At 36.2% G+C, this 14,089-nt stretch overlaps 1 protein-coding gene across 5 annotated transcripts in view; it reads left to right on the top strand.

Moving 5' to 3' along the window:
• Positions 1 to 14,089, top strand: part of GNL3L (G protein nucleolar 3 like) — a 60,076-nt gene that overhangs the window by 19,799 nt on the left and 26,188 nt on the right. For 2 of the 5 annotated variants that reach the window (XM_047714705.1, XM_047714702.1), the window contains exon 1: positions 13,955 to 14,085. The exons of 1 other annotated variant lie outside the window; for it this stretch is intronic. The gene's annotated coding sequence lies outside the window, so the exon portion shown is untranslated. 2 more of the 5 variants (XM_047714701.1, XM_047714700.1) reach the window with 2 other exon arrangements.

Genomic DNA, 14,089 nt, shown 5'->3' with positions numbered 1-14,089 from the left:
TTTTTTTTAAATTTTATTATTTATTTGAGAGAGACAGAGATAGCAAGAGAGAGAGCACAAGTGGGGAGAAAAGGGAGAAGTAGACACCCTGCTGAGCAGCAAGCCCAATGCAGGGCTTGATCCCAGGACCCTGGGATCATGACCCAAGCCAAAGGCAGATGCTTAACCAACTAAGCCACCGAGGCCCCTATCTTCTCCCATTCCAAAGGTTGCCTTTCAGTTTCCTTCGCTGTGCAAAAGCTTATTTTGATGAAGTCCCAACAGTTCATTGTTGCTTTTATTTCTCTTGCCTTTGGAAATGTGTCTAGCAAAAAGTTGCTGTGGCTGAAGTCAAAGAGGTTGCTGCCTGCGTTTTTCTCTAGGATTCTGATGGATTCCTCTATACTGTTTTCCACAGTGGCTGTACCAATTTGTATTCCCACTGATAGTGCACAAGGATTCCTCTTTCTCCACATCCTCTCTACACTTGTTATTTCTTGTCTTTTTGACAATAGTCATTCTGACAGGTGTGAGGTGATATCTCACTGTGGTTTTGATTTGCATTTCCCTGATGATGAGTGATGTTGAGCATGTTTTCATAGGTCTGTTATAAGTTCTTTATATATTTGAATATTAACCCCTTATCAGATATATCATTTGTAAATATCTTCTCCCATTCAGTAGGTCATCTTTTTGTTTTGTTGATGGTTTCCTTTCCTGTGCAAAAGCATTTTATTTTGGTATAGTCCCAACAGTTAAATTTTGCTTTGGTTTTGCCTCTCTTAGGAGAAATATCTAGATAAATGTTGCTAAGGGTGATGTCAAAGAAATTATGCCTGTGTTCTTTTCTAGGAACAGTATTTCTTTGTATTAGCAATAAACAAATAGAAAAAAATATAATTAAAAAAAAAGATACCTAATATTAGTCACTAAGCCAAAATGTAAACCTTACTAAATGTTAGGGTAACTACAAAAATACCAAACAAAACAGACTACATAGTAAAATACTTTTAATATTTAAACATATAGCTAAAAAGGAAAATAAAACTTAAAATAATATGAAAATATTAACATCAAACATCTTTTATATCAATAAATATAAATGGTCTTAACTTATTTGTTTAAAGAAAAACATGTTTTACTTTGGATCACTGAGTAAAACCCAAATGGTGTATTCAAGAAAATGAATTAAGGGGTGCCTGGGTGGCTCAGTTGGTTGGGCATCAGACTCCTGATTTTGGCTAGGGTTACTGTCTTGGGTGGGGTCTTGGGGATCCAGCCCTGTGATGGGCTCTGTGCTCAGGGTGGAGACTGCTTGTCTTCTCCCTCAGCTCCTCCCCCTCTCATGTATGCATGTGTTCTCTCTCTCTCTTTCTCTCTCTCAAATAAATAAAGGAAATCAATTAAAACAAATTGATTCAGAAAGGTTAAATATACAAGAAAGGACAAAGGTATACCAGTCAAATGCAAATAAAGAAAATGTGGGTTGCAATCTCAATTATCAGACAAGTCGGGAACTCAAAACCAAAGGCATTAAGAGTGTCAAAGTTATGAAAAACAAGGATAGATTGAGGAAGTATCACAGATTGAAGGAGATATGACTAAAGGCAATATGGGATTCTGGGTTGGGGTCTGGAACAGAAAAGGAATATTAGTGGAAAAATCAGTGAAATCTGAATAAAGTCTGGTGTTTAGTTAATAGCAATGTACCAATACTTAGTTTTGACAAATGTCATACAAAATAGTAACATGAGGGTCAACTATGTGAAGAATATATGGAAACTTTGCACTATCTTTTCAACTGTTCTGTAAATCTAAAATTATTCCAAAATAGAAAGTTTGCTATAAAAAAGCATTAATTGGGGCACCTGGGTGGCTCAGTGGGTTAAGCCACTGCCTTCGGCTCAGGTCATGATCCCAGGGCCTGGGTGCGAGCCCCGCATCGGGCTTTCTGCTCAGCAGGGAGCCTGCTTCCTCCTCTCTCTCTGCCTGCCTCTCTGCCTACTTGTGATTTCTCTCTGTCAAATAAATAAATAAAATCTTAAAAAAAAAGCATTAATTGAGGCAAAAAAGCCACAAATTACAAGGGACATATAAAGTTACGACTATTTTTGTACCAAATAACATAGCAGCTTTCATAAAACTAAGATATTAAGGGATACAAGAAAAATAGAGAATAGATTGAAACACACAAAAACCAGGAAAAATTTAACTCACCTTTCTCATTCCAGGACAGATCAAATCAACAAAAACAACAAACAAAAAACCCTGAAGAATACTAAAAAAAACTAAATAACAAAATCAATATTAGGCCAAGAAGAAAATCTCAACAAATTCCAAAAATGAGAACTAATACAATGTTCACTGATCACACTAAATAAAACGAAATCAATGTAAAATGGATCTTCCATCTGAATATGTAAAATCTCTCTGTCAAACAACTCTTGGGTCAGAAGGGACACTCAAATCAAAACTCCTGAATTTCTAGACAATGATAATGAAAATATTACATATCAGAATCAATGGATACAAATAAAGCAAAGTTCATACCCTTAAAATACTTGTATTAAAAACAAGGGAGAAATTAAATGACTAAGCATCCAACTCAAAAATTTAGAGAAAGAAGAAATAATAAAGTTCAGGAGAACAGAAGGAAAAAAAAAACAGTGAAGTTCAAATAATTAAGTTAGAAAACAGATTAACAGTAGAACTGATAAATAGATGAGCTGATTCTGTTAAATAGAAATATGTAAGCCATTAAACAGCATAATCAAGAAAAGGAGAAAGCCCCTAGGCGGCTCAGTCAGTTAAGGATCTGACTCTTGGTTTTGGCTCAGGTCATGATCTCAGGGCCATGAGGTGAGCCCTGCATTGGGCTCTGTGCTGAGCATGGAGCCTGCTTAAGATTCTCTCTCTCCCCCTGCCCCTCCCCCTCCTCTAAAAAGAGAGAAAAAGAAAAAAGGAGAAAGCACAAATATACAAATTAGGGAAATGAAAAGTTGGACATAAGCATAATAAGATGATATTTTAAACATAAAAGATTTCTTTTATGTTTATGTCCAACTCTATGCAAATTGTTTAAATACCTGGAAGACATGGAAAATATCCTAGAGAAATATAATTTACTTTAATTTGACTCTAAAAGAGAAAAACCCATTTGGCCAACTTCCATGGAAGAAATAAAGAAAGGGTTAAAGAGATACTTTTCCCCAAAGGTAACGGACTATGATGCTTTCACAGGGGAAGTCTACTAACACTAAAAAGCAGGTAATCTGAATGCTATTTTTATTTTCCCGAGTCTAGATGAAGGAGGAACACTTTCAAATTCTTTTTTGTAAATTGAGTATAATATTGATACCAAGACCTGACAAAGATTCTACAAAAAAATAAAGAAAATTATATAGACCAATATTCACTTATGAATAGCAATACAAAATTCTTTTTTTAGCAATGCAAAATTCCAAATAAAATATTAACAAACAGAATCCATGACTGTGTGGGGTTTATCCCAAGAAAGCAAGAATCATTAATTCTTACAAAATCCATTAATATAATCTAACATATTATTAAATCTAAGGAGAAAAATCATATCATTTTCAGAGATGCTAAAGAATCATTTGGCAAAATTCAATACCCATTCTTTATAAAAAACATTCAATAAGAGGAATATAGGGTTTCTTCCTTGATATGATTTAATTATGTATATGTTTGTGTGTATATCTCCCCAAATCCAGCAGTCCAGCATTTCACTTAACCAGGAAACACTAGTAGCATTTATATTATAATAAGCATTTATATGCTAAAATCTGAAACTAGGCCAGGTTGTCTACTTTCTCCACTATAATTTACATTGTATTGTACACCTCCAATTGTATTGGAGGTAGCAAGCATTATAATTAAAAAACAAGAAGAATTTAGAAGTATAAAATTGGAAATGAGGAGGTAAAACTATCATTATTTATAGATAAGATTATATAGTCAGAAAACCCAAGCAAATCAATAGAAAAACTAATATAAGGTAGAAGGCTATAAAATTAATATATAGAAATCATCTAGTTAGAAGATATATAGAAGAGGAGCATCTGGCTGCCTCAATTGGTAGAGCATGCCACTCTTGCTCTTGAGGTTGTGAGTTTGAGCCCCATGTTGCGTGTAGAAATAAGTAAAATCTTAAAAAAAAAAAAGATACATGGAGGAGAAGGCTCCATTTATAATAGCAACAGAAAAGGTGAAATACTGTCCTAGTCCATTGTAGGTGCTTATAACAGAATACCATAGACTGGGTGGCCTATAAACAACAGAAATTTATTTCTCACAGTTCTAGAGGCTGAAAAGCCCAAGATCAAGGCAGACAGATTCCATCTCTGTTGAGGGCTGCTCCTTGGTTCATAGATAGCCATCTTCTAGTTGGGCCCGCTGGGGCACTAATTCCACTCATGAGGGCTCCCACCTCATGACTTAATCACTTTCCAAAAGCCCTACCTCCAAATACAATCACACTGGGGGTTAGGTTTCAACATCCGAAATTTGGAGGCACACAAATGTTTAGTCTACTGCAAATACCTAGAAACAAACTTAATAAGAAATGTCCAAAACTTTTATGAGAAAACATTTATAACACTCTGAAGGAACAAATAGAAAGGCATCCATGTTATTAAATAAGAAGATTCAGAATTATAAAGATGTCAAATTAATTTATAAATTTAGTTTAAACTCATTTAAAATACCATTTTTCTCTTTTTCTGAAACTAGACAAGCTGAATTAAAGTTCAAATGAAGGGGCACCTGAATGACTCAGTTGGTTTAGCATCAGACTCTTGGATTCAGCTCAGGTCAGGATCTCAGGGTTGTGAGATTGAGTTCACTTCAGGCTCAGTGCTCAGCAGGAGTCTGCTTGAGATTCTCTCTCCCTCCCCCCTCTGCCCCTCTCCTGGCTATTGCATGCAAACACACATGCACATACTCTCTCTCCTTCTCTCTCTCAAATAATAAAGAAATAAAATATTTTTTTAAAAGTTCAAATGGAAAAATAACAAGCATGCATAGCCAGGATATCTCCAAAAAGGAAAAGCAATGATGTGGGACTATGGCCACAACTAATGCTCTGTAAAAAGACAAAATGAATATTTATGTACCAAAACTTAGAATCTGTGGGTCATTTGGGAGGTTCTACAATCTGGATCAGGCTCTGTTGATCTTAGCTGGACTAGTTCATGTGTCTGCACTAAGATTGATGGCTTGGCTAGAGACCAGCTACTATAGGATGCCTTGACTGGAAGGACTAGGCTCATTTCTACATCTCTCACACCCTTCCAAAGTTAGCTTGGATATGTCCTTGTAGCAGTGGCAGGGGTCCAAGAGAGGAAACAGAATATGCAAAAGCTTTTTCAAGTCTCTTCTTAATATCAAGTTTGCAACAATAGTTTGTTGGTTAAAGCAAGTTATGTGGGCACACTCAGAGTCGATATAGCAGGGGATTATGAAACATAGACACATGAACAATTGGGGTCATTAATGCAATCTATCACTAACAACAACTCAAAATCCAGAATGCATTAAAAATACATAAATTTGTTTACATAAAATAAAACAAAACTTGCCTGGAAAAAATCCATTAGCAAAGTCAAAAGGATAACAAACTGAGGAAAAACACTGAAAATGATATAATTCACAAAAGTCTAATCTCTCTAATTATATAACAACATTCTAGAAATCAAGGAAAGGCCAATAATCCAACAGAAGAATACAGGATATATATAGACAATTCAGAAAAAATGATATAAAATTGATCCTTAAACATATGAAAAGATGCTCAGCCTCACTCATAATAAGAGATATATAAATTCAAACTACCATAAGATACAATTTCTTACCTATTACATTGTAAAAAATCTAAGTCTTTAACAGTACACTTTGTTGGTACAGCTGTGGTAAAACAGATAAACTCATATATGGGTGGTAAGTACAAAATGGTACACCTATGGAGGGAATTTTGGCAACATCTACCAGTTAAAAATATAATTATTGGAATTTATCCTTCATAATTATCTGTGCATGTATGAAATGTCTATTCATTATGGCACCCATTTGTAATACCAAAGGACTAAAAACATCCCAAGCATCCACAATAGGGGACTGCAATCATTAAAAAAACCTATTATATATCCACATAATAGAACACTTTGAATGAGTACTCTATGCACTTCCATACAGTGACTTCCTATGTACAGGAAACTCTAATGCTCTGACATGGAAAGACCTCCAGGATGTATTATTAAGAGAAATAAGCAACGTGTATATACATGTATAAGCAAGGGGGAGATTCAATAAGATACATTTATGTTTGTTTGTATCTGCATAAAGAAACACTGGACGAATAAAAAAATAAACTAATAAAACCGGTAACTGTGAATCAAAACAGTATGGTACTGTCATTTAAAAAAAACAGGTACATAGATCAGTGGAAAAGAATAGAGAGCCCAGAAATAAACTCATGATTACATGGTCAATTAATCTATGGCAAAAGAGGTTTAAGAATATACAATGGGGAAAATACAGTCTCTTCAACAAATGGTGCTGGAAAAACTGGATGGCCATATGAAAAAGAATAAAACTGGACCACTTTCTTATACCATACACAAAACAAATTCAAAATAAAGACCTAAAATGTGAGACCTGAAACCATAAAACTCCTAGATGAAAACATAGGCAGTAATTTCTTAGACGCCAGTGACAGAAATGTTTTTCTAGATAAGGAAAACAAAAGTAAAAGTACACTATTGGGATTATGCCAAAAGAAGACGCATTTGCATGGCAAAGGAAAGCATCAATAAAGTGAAAAGGCAACCTACTAAATGGTAGATGATATTCACAAATGGTAGATTTGATAAGGATCGATATCCAAAATATAGAAAGAACTTAAACAACTCAAAACCAAGAAAAAAAATACAATTAAAAAATGGACAGAGGGCCTGAATAGACATTTTTCCAAAGAAGACATACAGGTGGTGAACAGACCTATGAAAAGATGCTCAACATCCATAATCATCAGGAAATGCAAATCAAAACCACAGTGATGGGACACTTGGGTGACTCAGTCTGTTAAGCATCTGCCTTTGGCTCAGGTCATGATCCCAAGCTCCTGGGATCAAGTCCTGTATTGGGCTCTTTGCTTAGCGGGGAGCCTGTTCTCTCTCTGCCTGCTGCTCCCCCTGCTTGTGCACTTTCTCTCTCTCTGAAAATAAATAAAATCTTTAAAAAAAAACTGCAGTGAGATATCACCTCGCACATGTCTGAATGGCTGTTACCAAAAACACAAGAAATAACAAGTGTTGGAGAGGATGTGGACAGAAAGGAATCCTGGAAAACTATTGGTGGGAATGCAAATTGGTGCAAAACAGTATAGAGATTCCTCCAAGAATTAAAAATAGAATTATATGATCCAGTAATTCCACCATGGGGTATTTACCCAAGAAAATGAAAACACTAATTTGAAAAGATACCTGTATCCCTATGTTTATTGTAACATTATTTATAATAGCCAAATATGGAAGCAACCCAAGCATCCATCAACAGATGAATGGTTAAAGAAGATGTGGTCTATATCAAATAGTAGTGTGTGTGTGTGTGTGTGTGTGTGTGTGTGTGTGTGTATGTATAAAATCAAACTTCTTATCAAATAGATCACTGGCCTTTGAATTTAGGATGTTTCAATAATGTGATACTTTTCTGTAGAATCTGATTAACAGAACATTCTGAAGAGGGAGATTTACTATAAGGTACCTACATACCTCCACCATGTATTTGTTATTTTTGTCTTTCCTTATTCTGGGGGAGTTGGCCTGTTCAGTTACTGGGTTGTCTATTTGATACATTAAAGAAACAATATACAAAAATAAAAATTAAGGAGGCATTCTCTACTTACTTCCTTCCCTTTACTTCCTTTTTTCCTTCCAGTCATTGCTGTCCCTTTTTTTTGGTACCATTCTTATTTCATAATGTTCCTTGTTGAACTTAAAAAAAGCAATTCTTAAGGTGGAAAGAAACTTGAAATCAGTATCTGACTGTACAAAGATACTAGATAGAGATCAGTATGTATGTTTTGTTTTTTAAAAAGCATGTTAAAATATTGGGTTTCTTTGAACCTCTTGTCATTCATAGAGTCTGTCTTGATTGTTGAAAGTAAACTTAAGTATAAGAAAAAAATATTAAGGGCCACCTGGGTGCTCAGTGGGTTAAGCCTCTGCCTTTGGCTCAGGTCATGATCTCAGGGTCTTGGGATCGAGCCCCGCGTCAGTCTCTCTGCTCAGCGGGGAGCCTGCTTCTCCCTCTCTCTCTCTGCCAGCCTCTCTGCCTACTTGTGATCTCTCTCTCTGTTAAATAAATAAATAAAATCTTAAAAAAAATAAAAAAAGAAAAAAAATTAAATATAAAATATTCTGTATATAATGGAATACTATGCAGCCATAAAAAAGAATGAGGTCTTGCCATTTGCAACAACATGGATGGACACAGAGAGTATAATGTTGAGTGAAATAAGTCAGAGAAAGATAATACCATATGATTTCATTCACATGTGGAATTTAATAAACAAAACAAATGAGCAAAGGAAAAAGGAGACTAAACAAAACAGAACAAAACAAAACCATACTAGACTCTTAAATACAGAGAACGAATTGAAGGTTGCCAGAGGGGAGGTGGCTGGGGGGGGAAGAGTGAAATAGGTAAAGGGGATTAGGAGCACACTTATCTTGATGAACACTGAGTAATGTACAGAATTATTGAATCATTATACTTGAAACTAATATAACACTGCATGTTAATTATATTTCAATAAGAAATTTTAAAAAATGTGGTGACTGCTGGGGGTGGGTATTGTGGCAATTGGGTAAAACGGACAAGAGTGACACTTTTCAAAGTATAATTTTAATTTGGTTTTGATATTCAAAATGTATGTGTATTATCTATTCAAAAAAATAAATATAAAATATTCACAATTGTAACAAAAACTACAAAGCAACTAGTAATTAAATTAGTAAAAATACACAATTCCAAAGAGAAAACTTGAAACTCTTAATAAAGGACATAGAAGGTGAATTCAACAAATGAGAGGATATTCAATATTCTTGGATAAGATATTATTTTGATGTCAATTCTCTAAAATTTATCTATAAATTTAGTGTGATCCCATTAAAAATTTCACTTGGATTTCTGAAGATCCTGATAATTCTTTTTTAAAATTTATGTGGAGATATAGCTAAGACAATACTAAAAGAAGACTAAAGCAGAGGTACTTGCCCTATCAAATGTTATATTACAAAATGTCAAAAGCAAGGCAGTATTAGTGCAAGAACTGAGACAGACTTGTGTGTGTGTATCTCATGTGACAAAGGTGGCCCAGCAAATCAATGAAAAAGTAAGGTTTGTTTGGTGTTTGATGGTGGGAAATGTGGCTCACAGTGCATAGAAAAAATAAAATTGCATCTCTATCTATCAGTACATATGAGAGTGGATTCTACACGAATTAAAAACCTAAAAGGTGAAAGATGAAACTATAAAGTTAATAGAAAAAAATTGGAGAATAGCTTTTGATCTGAGAGGAGGGAACTAGTTTTTAAATAAAACCCCCAAACCAGAAACCATAGAGTAAAAATTTGATGGATTGGGTTACATTAAAAACAACAATTTCTATTCAAATTCAACAATTTCTGTTCTATTATTCTAAATTTTATTTATTTATCTAAATTTTATTTATCTAATATTGATACTAAAATTCAACAATATCTATTCTATTATTAAAGGCTAACTTAAAAAAGTTAAAATAGGGAGAGAATATTTGCAATGTCTGAAACTGACACAGGACTAGAAGCTAAGGCTCCATAAGGAACTCTAGCAAATCAATAGGAGAGATAGGAAACTCACTGGAAAAAATGGGCCAACTATATAAGCAGGCACTTTACAAAAGAGGCATTTAACACACATATGAAGTGATGCTGAAAAATTCATTAGTAATCAGAGAAATGCACACTAAATTAAAATAATACTTCGGAAAAAGTCAAGTGTTAGTGAACACGTAGGGACACAAGAATCCTTGTACACTGAAGGTAAAACAGTGGAATGGTGTAGTTCTCCTACACCACCTAGCAGTATTGGTGTTCTTAGTCAAACTAAGTATATGCACACTTTATGATGCAATCATAAGTTCTGAGTGTATGTTCCAAAGAAATTCTTATACAGGCCAATAAGGGGACATGCACAGGAATGTTCATCAAAGTTTTATTTGTGGTATCAGCAAGCTGGAAGCAATCTTGCTGTCTATCATTGGAATATTCAGGGAAAATGTGAAGGCAGGCTGTGGTTAGCATGAGCAGGTAGAAGCAATGGATTGGATGTACACACAGACATATGGATAGACTTTAAAACACAAGGCTGAATGAAAAAAAGTAAGATATCAATGAGATATCAATGAGATAAAAATGCACACATAAAACATCCTCCATAGTGGGACAACCTGATAATATGTGCCTCCTGAGGTGATACAATATTAAGTAAATGATTATTGGTGAAAACATTTAATCTGAATCTAATCATGTGGAAAGAGCAGATTAATCTAGATGTGGGACATTTTATAAGAAATTGCCTGGACTCTTCAAAAACATCAATGTAAAAGAAAACACACACAAAATATAGTAGTATTCCAGATTAAAAGAAGTTAAAGCAAAACAACAACCAAATATAATGCATAAGACTTGATTAGATCCTGAGATCAAAAAATGATCAGCTCTAACAACATTTTGGCCACAATTTGAAAATCTGAATATAAGGTATCTTTAATGGTATTACTGATTTATTGTTAAATTTTCTTACGTATGATAATGGCATTGTAGTGGCGTAGGAGAATGTTCTTATTCTTGTAGATGTATGCTGAATTATTTAGGGGTGAAGTGTTACATTGCCTGCAACTTTCATATAGTTCATCAAAAAAGAAAAGGTATACATATACACATAAACAGAAGTAGAGCAAGTCTGGAAAAATATTAAGGGTATATGGACTTTCATTGTACTATTTTTCAAATGTTCTGAATTTTGAAAAAGTGAAAAATAAAAATTTTGAGGAAATACATGCACCCCAAACAATAATACATATTTTGCAAGAACATATATCAACAAAAAAATCTGCATAAAATACCACAGAATGGATAACTATGTGGGAAATAAGAGTTTGAAGTAGAGATTAAGGTGAATTTAAAACTACAAAAACCTCTCTGTAAAGTAATTCATATTCATTTTGACTATGGAAAACACAGAAAAGCACAATGAAGACAACAAAATTCACTGATAATCTCATTTTCTCTGTCAGTAGATCTTTAAGTATGGTACCTGGACTAGTAGCAGCCCCCGGTGATTCTTCTCCCTCTCTCTCCCCGCTTCTTTGCCATCCTCATCATCGTTTGGAAACTTATTAGAAATTCAAATTCCTGGGCCCTGCCAGACTTACTGAAACACAACTCTGGGCATAGGGCCCAGCAATCAGTGTTCTGACAAGCCCTCCCACTGACACTGATGCTGGCCAAAGCTTGAGATCCACTGATCTAGATTTAACCGGCACTAAATTTGTTATAGATCCTTGTATTCTTTCTAAAAAAGGTATGAAATATTTCAGGCATACAAATAAGTATGGAAAATAATATAGCACACACCCATGTACCTACTACTCAGATAAAATATTAGATAAACAGTTGAAGTTCCCTGTGTATCTCTCTTTCTGTTCCTTTGTTTTCTTCCCCATAACTAATCACCATTCTGCATTTTCTATTTAATTCTCTTTTAAAAATATTGTTTATATATTTATATAATCTATAAATAATTTAGTGCATTGTTTTCTAGATTTAAAAAGTCTATATAGGAGTACCTGCCTGGTTAAGTCACCCAACTCTTGATCTTGGGGTCATATGGGTTCAAGCCCCACATTAGGTGTACAGATTACTTAAAAATTTTAAAAAATCTACATAAATGTCTCATATTTCATATGTCCTTCTATAATTTATATTTTATCTCAGCACTGTTTTTTTGAAATTTATCTGGGTTGATATATGCAACTGAATTTCATTTTTTCTGCTGTTCAGTATTCTATTGTATGGCTGTACTGCTATTTATTCATTCTCCTGTTGGTGAACTTTTAGATTGTTCAGATTTTTTCCTGTATCATAAACAGTTATGCATTGAATATTCTTGCTCATGCCTCCTTGTGCATATGTGTAAGAATTTCTCTAGGACTTAAAGTCTAGAGGTTAAATATATCTTTACCAGTAGAATTGCTGGGTCCCAGGGCCCACCTTCAACTATTCTGGATAATTTCCTAATTGTTTTCCAAAGTAGTAACACCAATTTCTTTCTTATCAAGGATTTCATTGCATTTTTTTCCTTATAGTTTGCACATTTGGGACTTTGTTGAGAAAGTCTTTGCCCAGTTGTAGGTGACAAAGATAATTCTGCACCATCTTATATGGAAATAAGTAGGGATCCAGTTTTTTCTCTCCTTATGGTGAGCCAAATTTCCCAGTGCTATTTATGAAATTGTCCATTTCCTATTGATTTGTGGTGCAGGCCTACAAACTCACACATTTCACATATATTTGCTGAAGCCTGATTTGAACCAGTCTTCTGCTGGGTCCTGCTGAGGTCTTTAAGATATATGGCCCCTAGTCTCAGGAGGTGAGGCTGCATCTCCATTTACGTGGAGATGCATCCAAATAAATGATTACAGCATTAAGGGATAAATGCAGAAAGGTGTTCTGAGTTTCTAACTCAGCTGGGAAAGTTCATTTACGCGATGAGAGGTCTTAAAGAAACAGAAAGAATTTGCAAACGCAGGGGTAAGGGAGAAGGTGGTTAGGGCTCGTATGGAGTCCGCAGTTTTGTGTATCTCCAGGGTGAGAGGTTTGACGCCTTTCACCAACGTAGGGGCAGTGAGTAGCGCATATGCAAGGGGTAGGAGTGGGCAGAGGGAGTCATTTTCTGCTTGGATATTCTGGAAGGGGAGGAACATACCCTAGGGGTAGTGGGGCTGGGCCCTACCCCAAAGTTTAAGTTTGAGGAAGAGAAGGGGCTGGGATTAAATTAACAGAAAGGAGACACTTTCAGACTAATATTTGCTGTTCTTAAGGGGAGACCTCATTCACCAGCCACGTCAGGAGCTCCTCAAGATGGTTTCTAAAGAAATCCTTGTTTATTCCCACTTCAGAGGTATATATTCATTCCCTTTTTCATTTGCTACCCTGGGGCCAAAGGGAAGGAGGAAGGAGCGGGGGAGGAGGACAAGGAGGACAAACGGGTGGGAGAGACGTTTAGTTGTTCAGCTCCTGGGTCTGACCATGGATTTGAACTTCCGCATAAAGAGTTGAAAGTGCCTGCCTCAGGGTTTGGTGCCTTACAAACCAGAAAGGTTGCTGGGAACAGCTAACCAAGTCACTTTTTAGGTGGGGAGCACTCGGCAAGACATGTGACCCAGGCGGCCATTTTCCCACACCCTGCCCGTCGCCATCTTCCTTTGTAGACAAAGGGACTGACCAGCGCTCTTCTCTGATGCGGTGGTGGTGACCGCTTGGTCACTATGCTCCCGGAACAGGCATATTTGAGCCCACGCAAAGGCCCACAGATAAGATCTTGGCTTACAAGTAGATTATATGTCCGCACTAGTCGACCCGCCGCTCCCACCCTACCCCCTCTCGGTTTCTTCCTCACCTCACCGGGCATCAGGGAGGCGGGACCAGCACGCCTGCGGAGTAGGGGTGGCGGGCGCGAGCCGTCAATCCGAAGCCCCGCCCCTTGGGAGGGGGAAGCAAGGCGGGCAAACCAGCGCCGCAAGGCTGGGATCCGGAAGTCAGAGCCTAGCGGCGCGAGCGCAACCTGCGGACCAACCCTATCTTTGTGCCATTCTCTCCCGTCTGATCCCCGCCGGAAGTGGAGGTAAGAGACAACTCTCCTCTTTTCTCGCTGTGAGCGCTCTCTCAGCCAGCTGCGCGGTGAGGATCGTGTATTTAAGGTGGAAGCTAGAAGTGTCTTCCAGCCTGGAATGGACAGATAGAGAACCGGCTCTCATCTATGGTAG

The sequence above is a fragment of the Lutra lutra genome, chromosome X (assembly GCF_902655055.1).
Source record: "Lutra lutra chromosome X, mLutLut1.2, whole genome shotgun sequence".
Classification (NCBI taxonomy): Eukaryota; Metazoa; Chordata; class Mammalia; order Carnivora; family Mustelidae; genus Lutra; species Lutra lutra.
The sequence above is the reverse complement of the archived record's forward strand: the minus strand, read 5'-3'. Positions and strand labels throughout refer to the sequence as shown.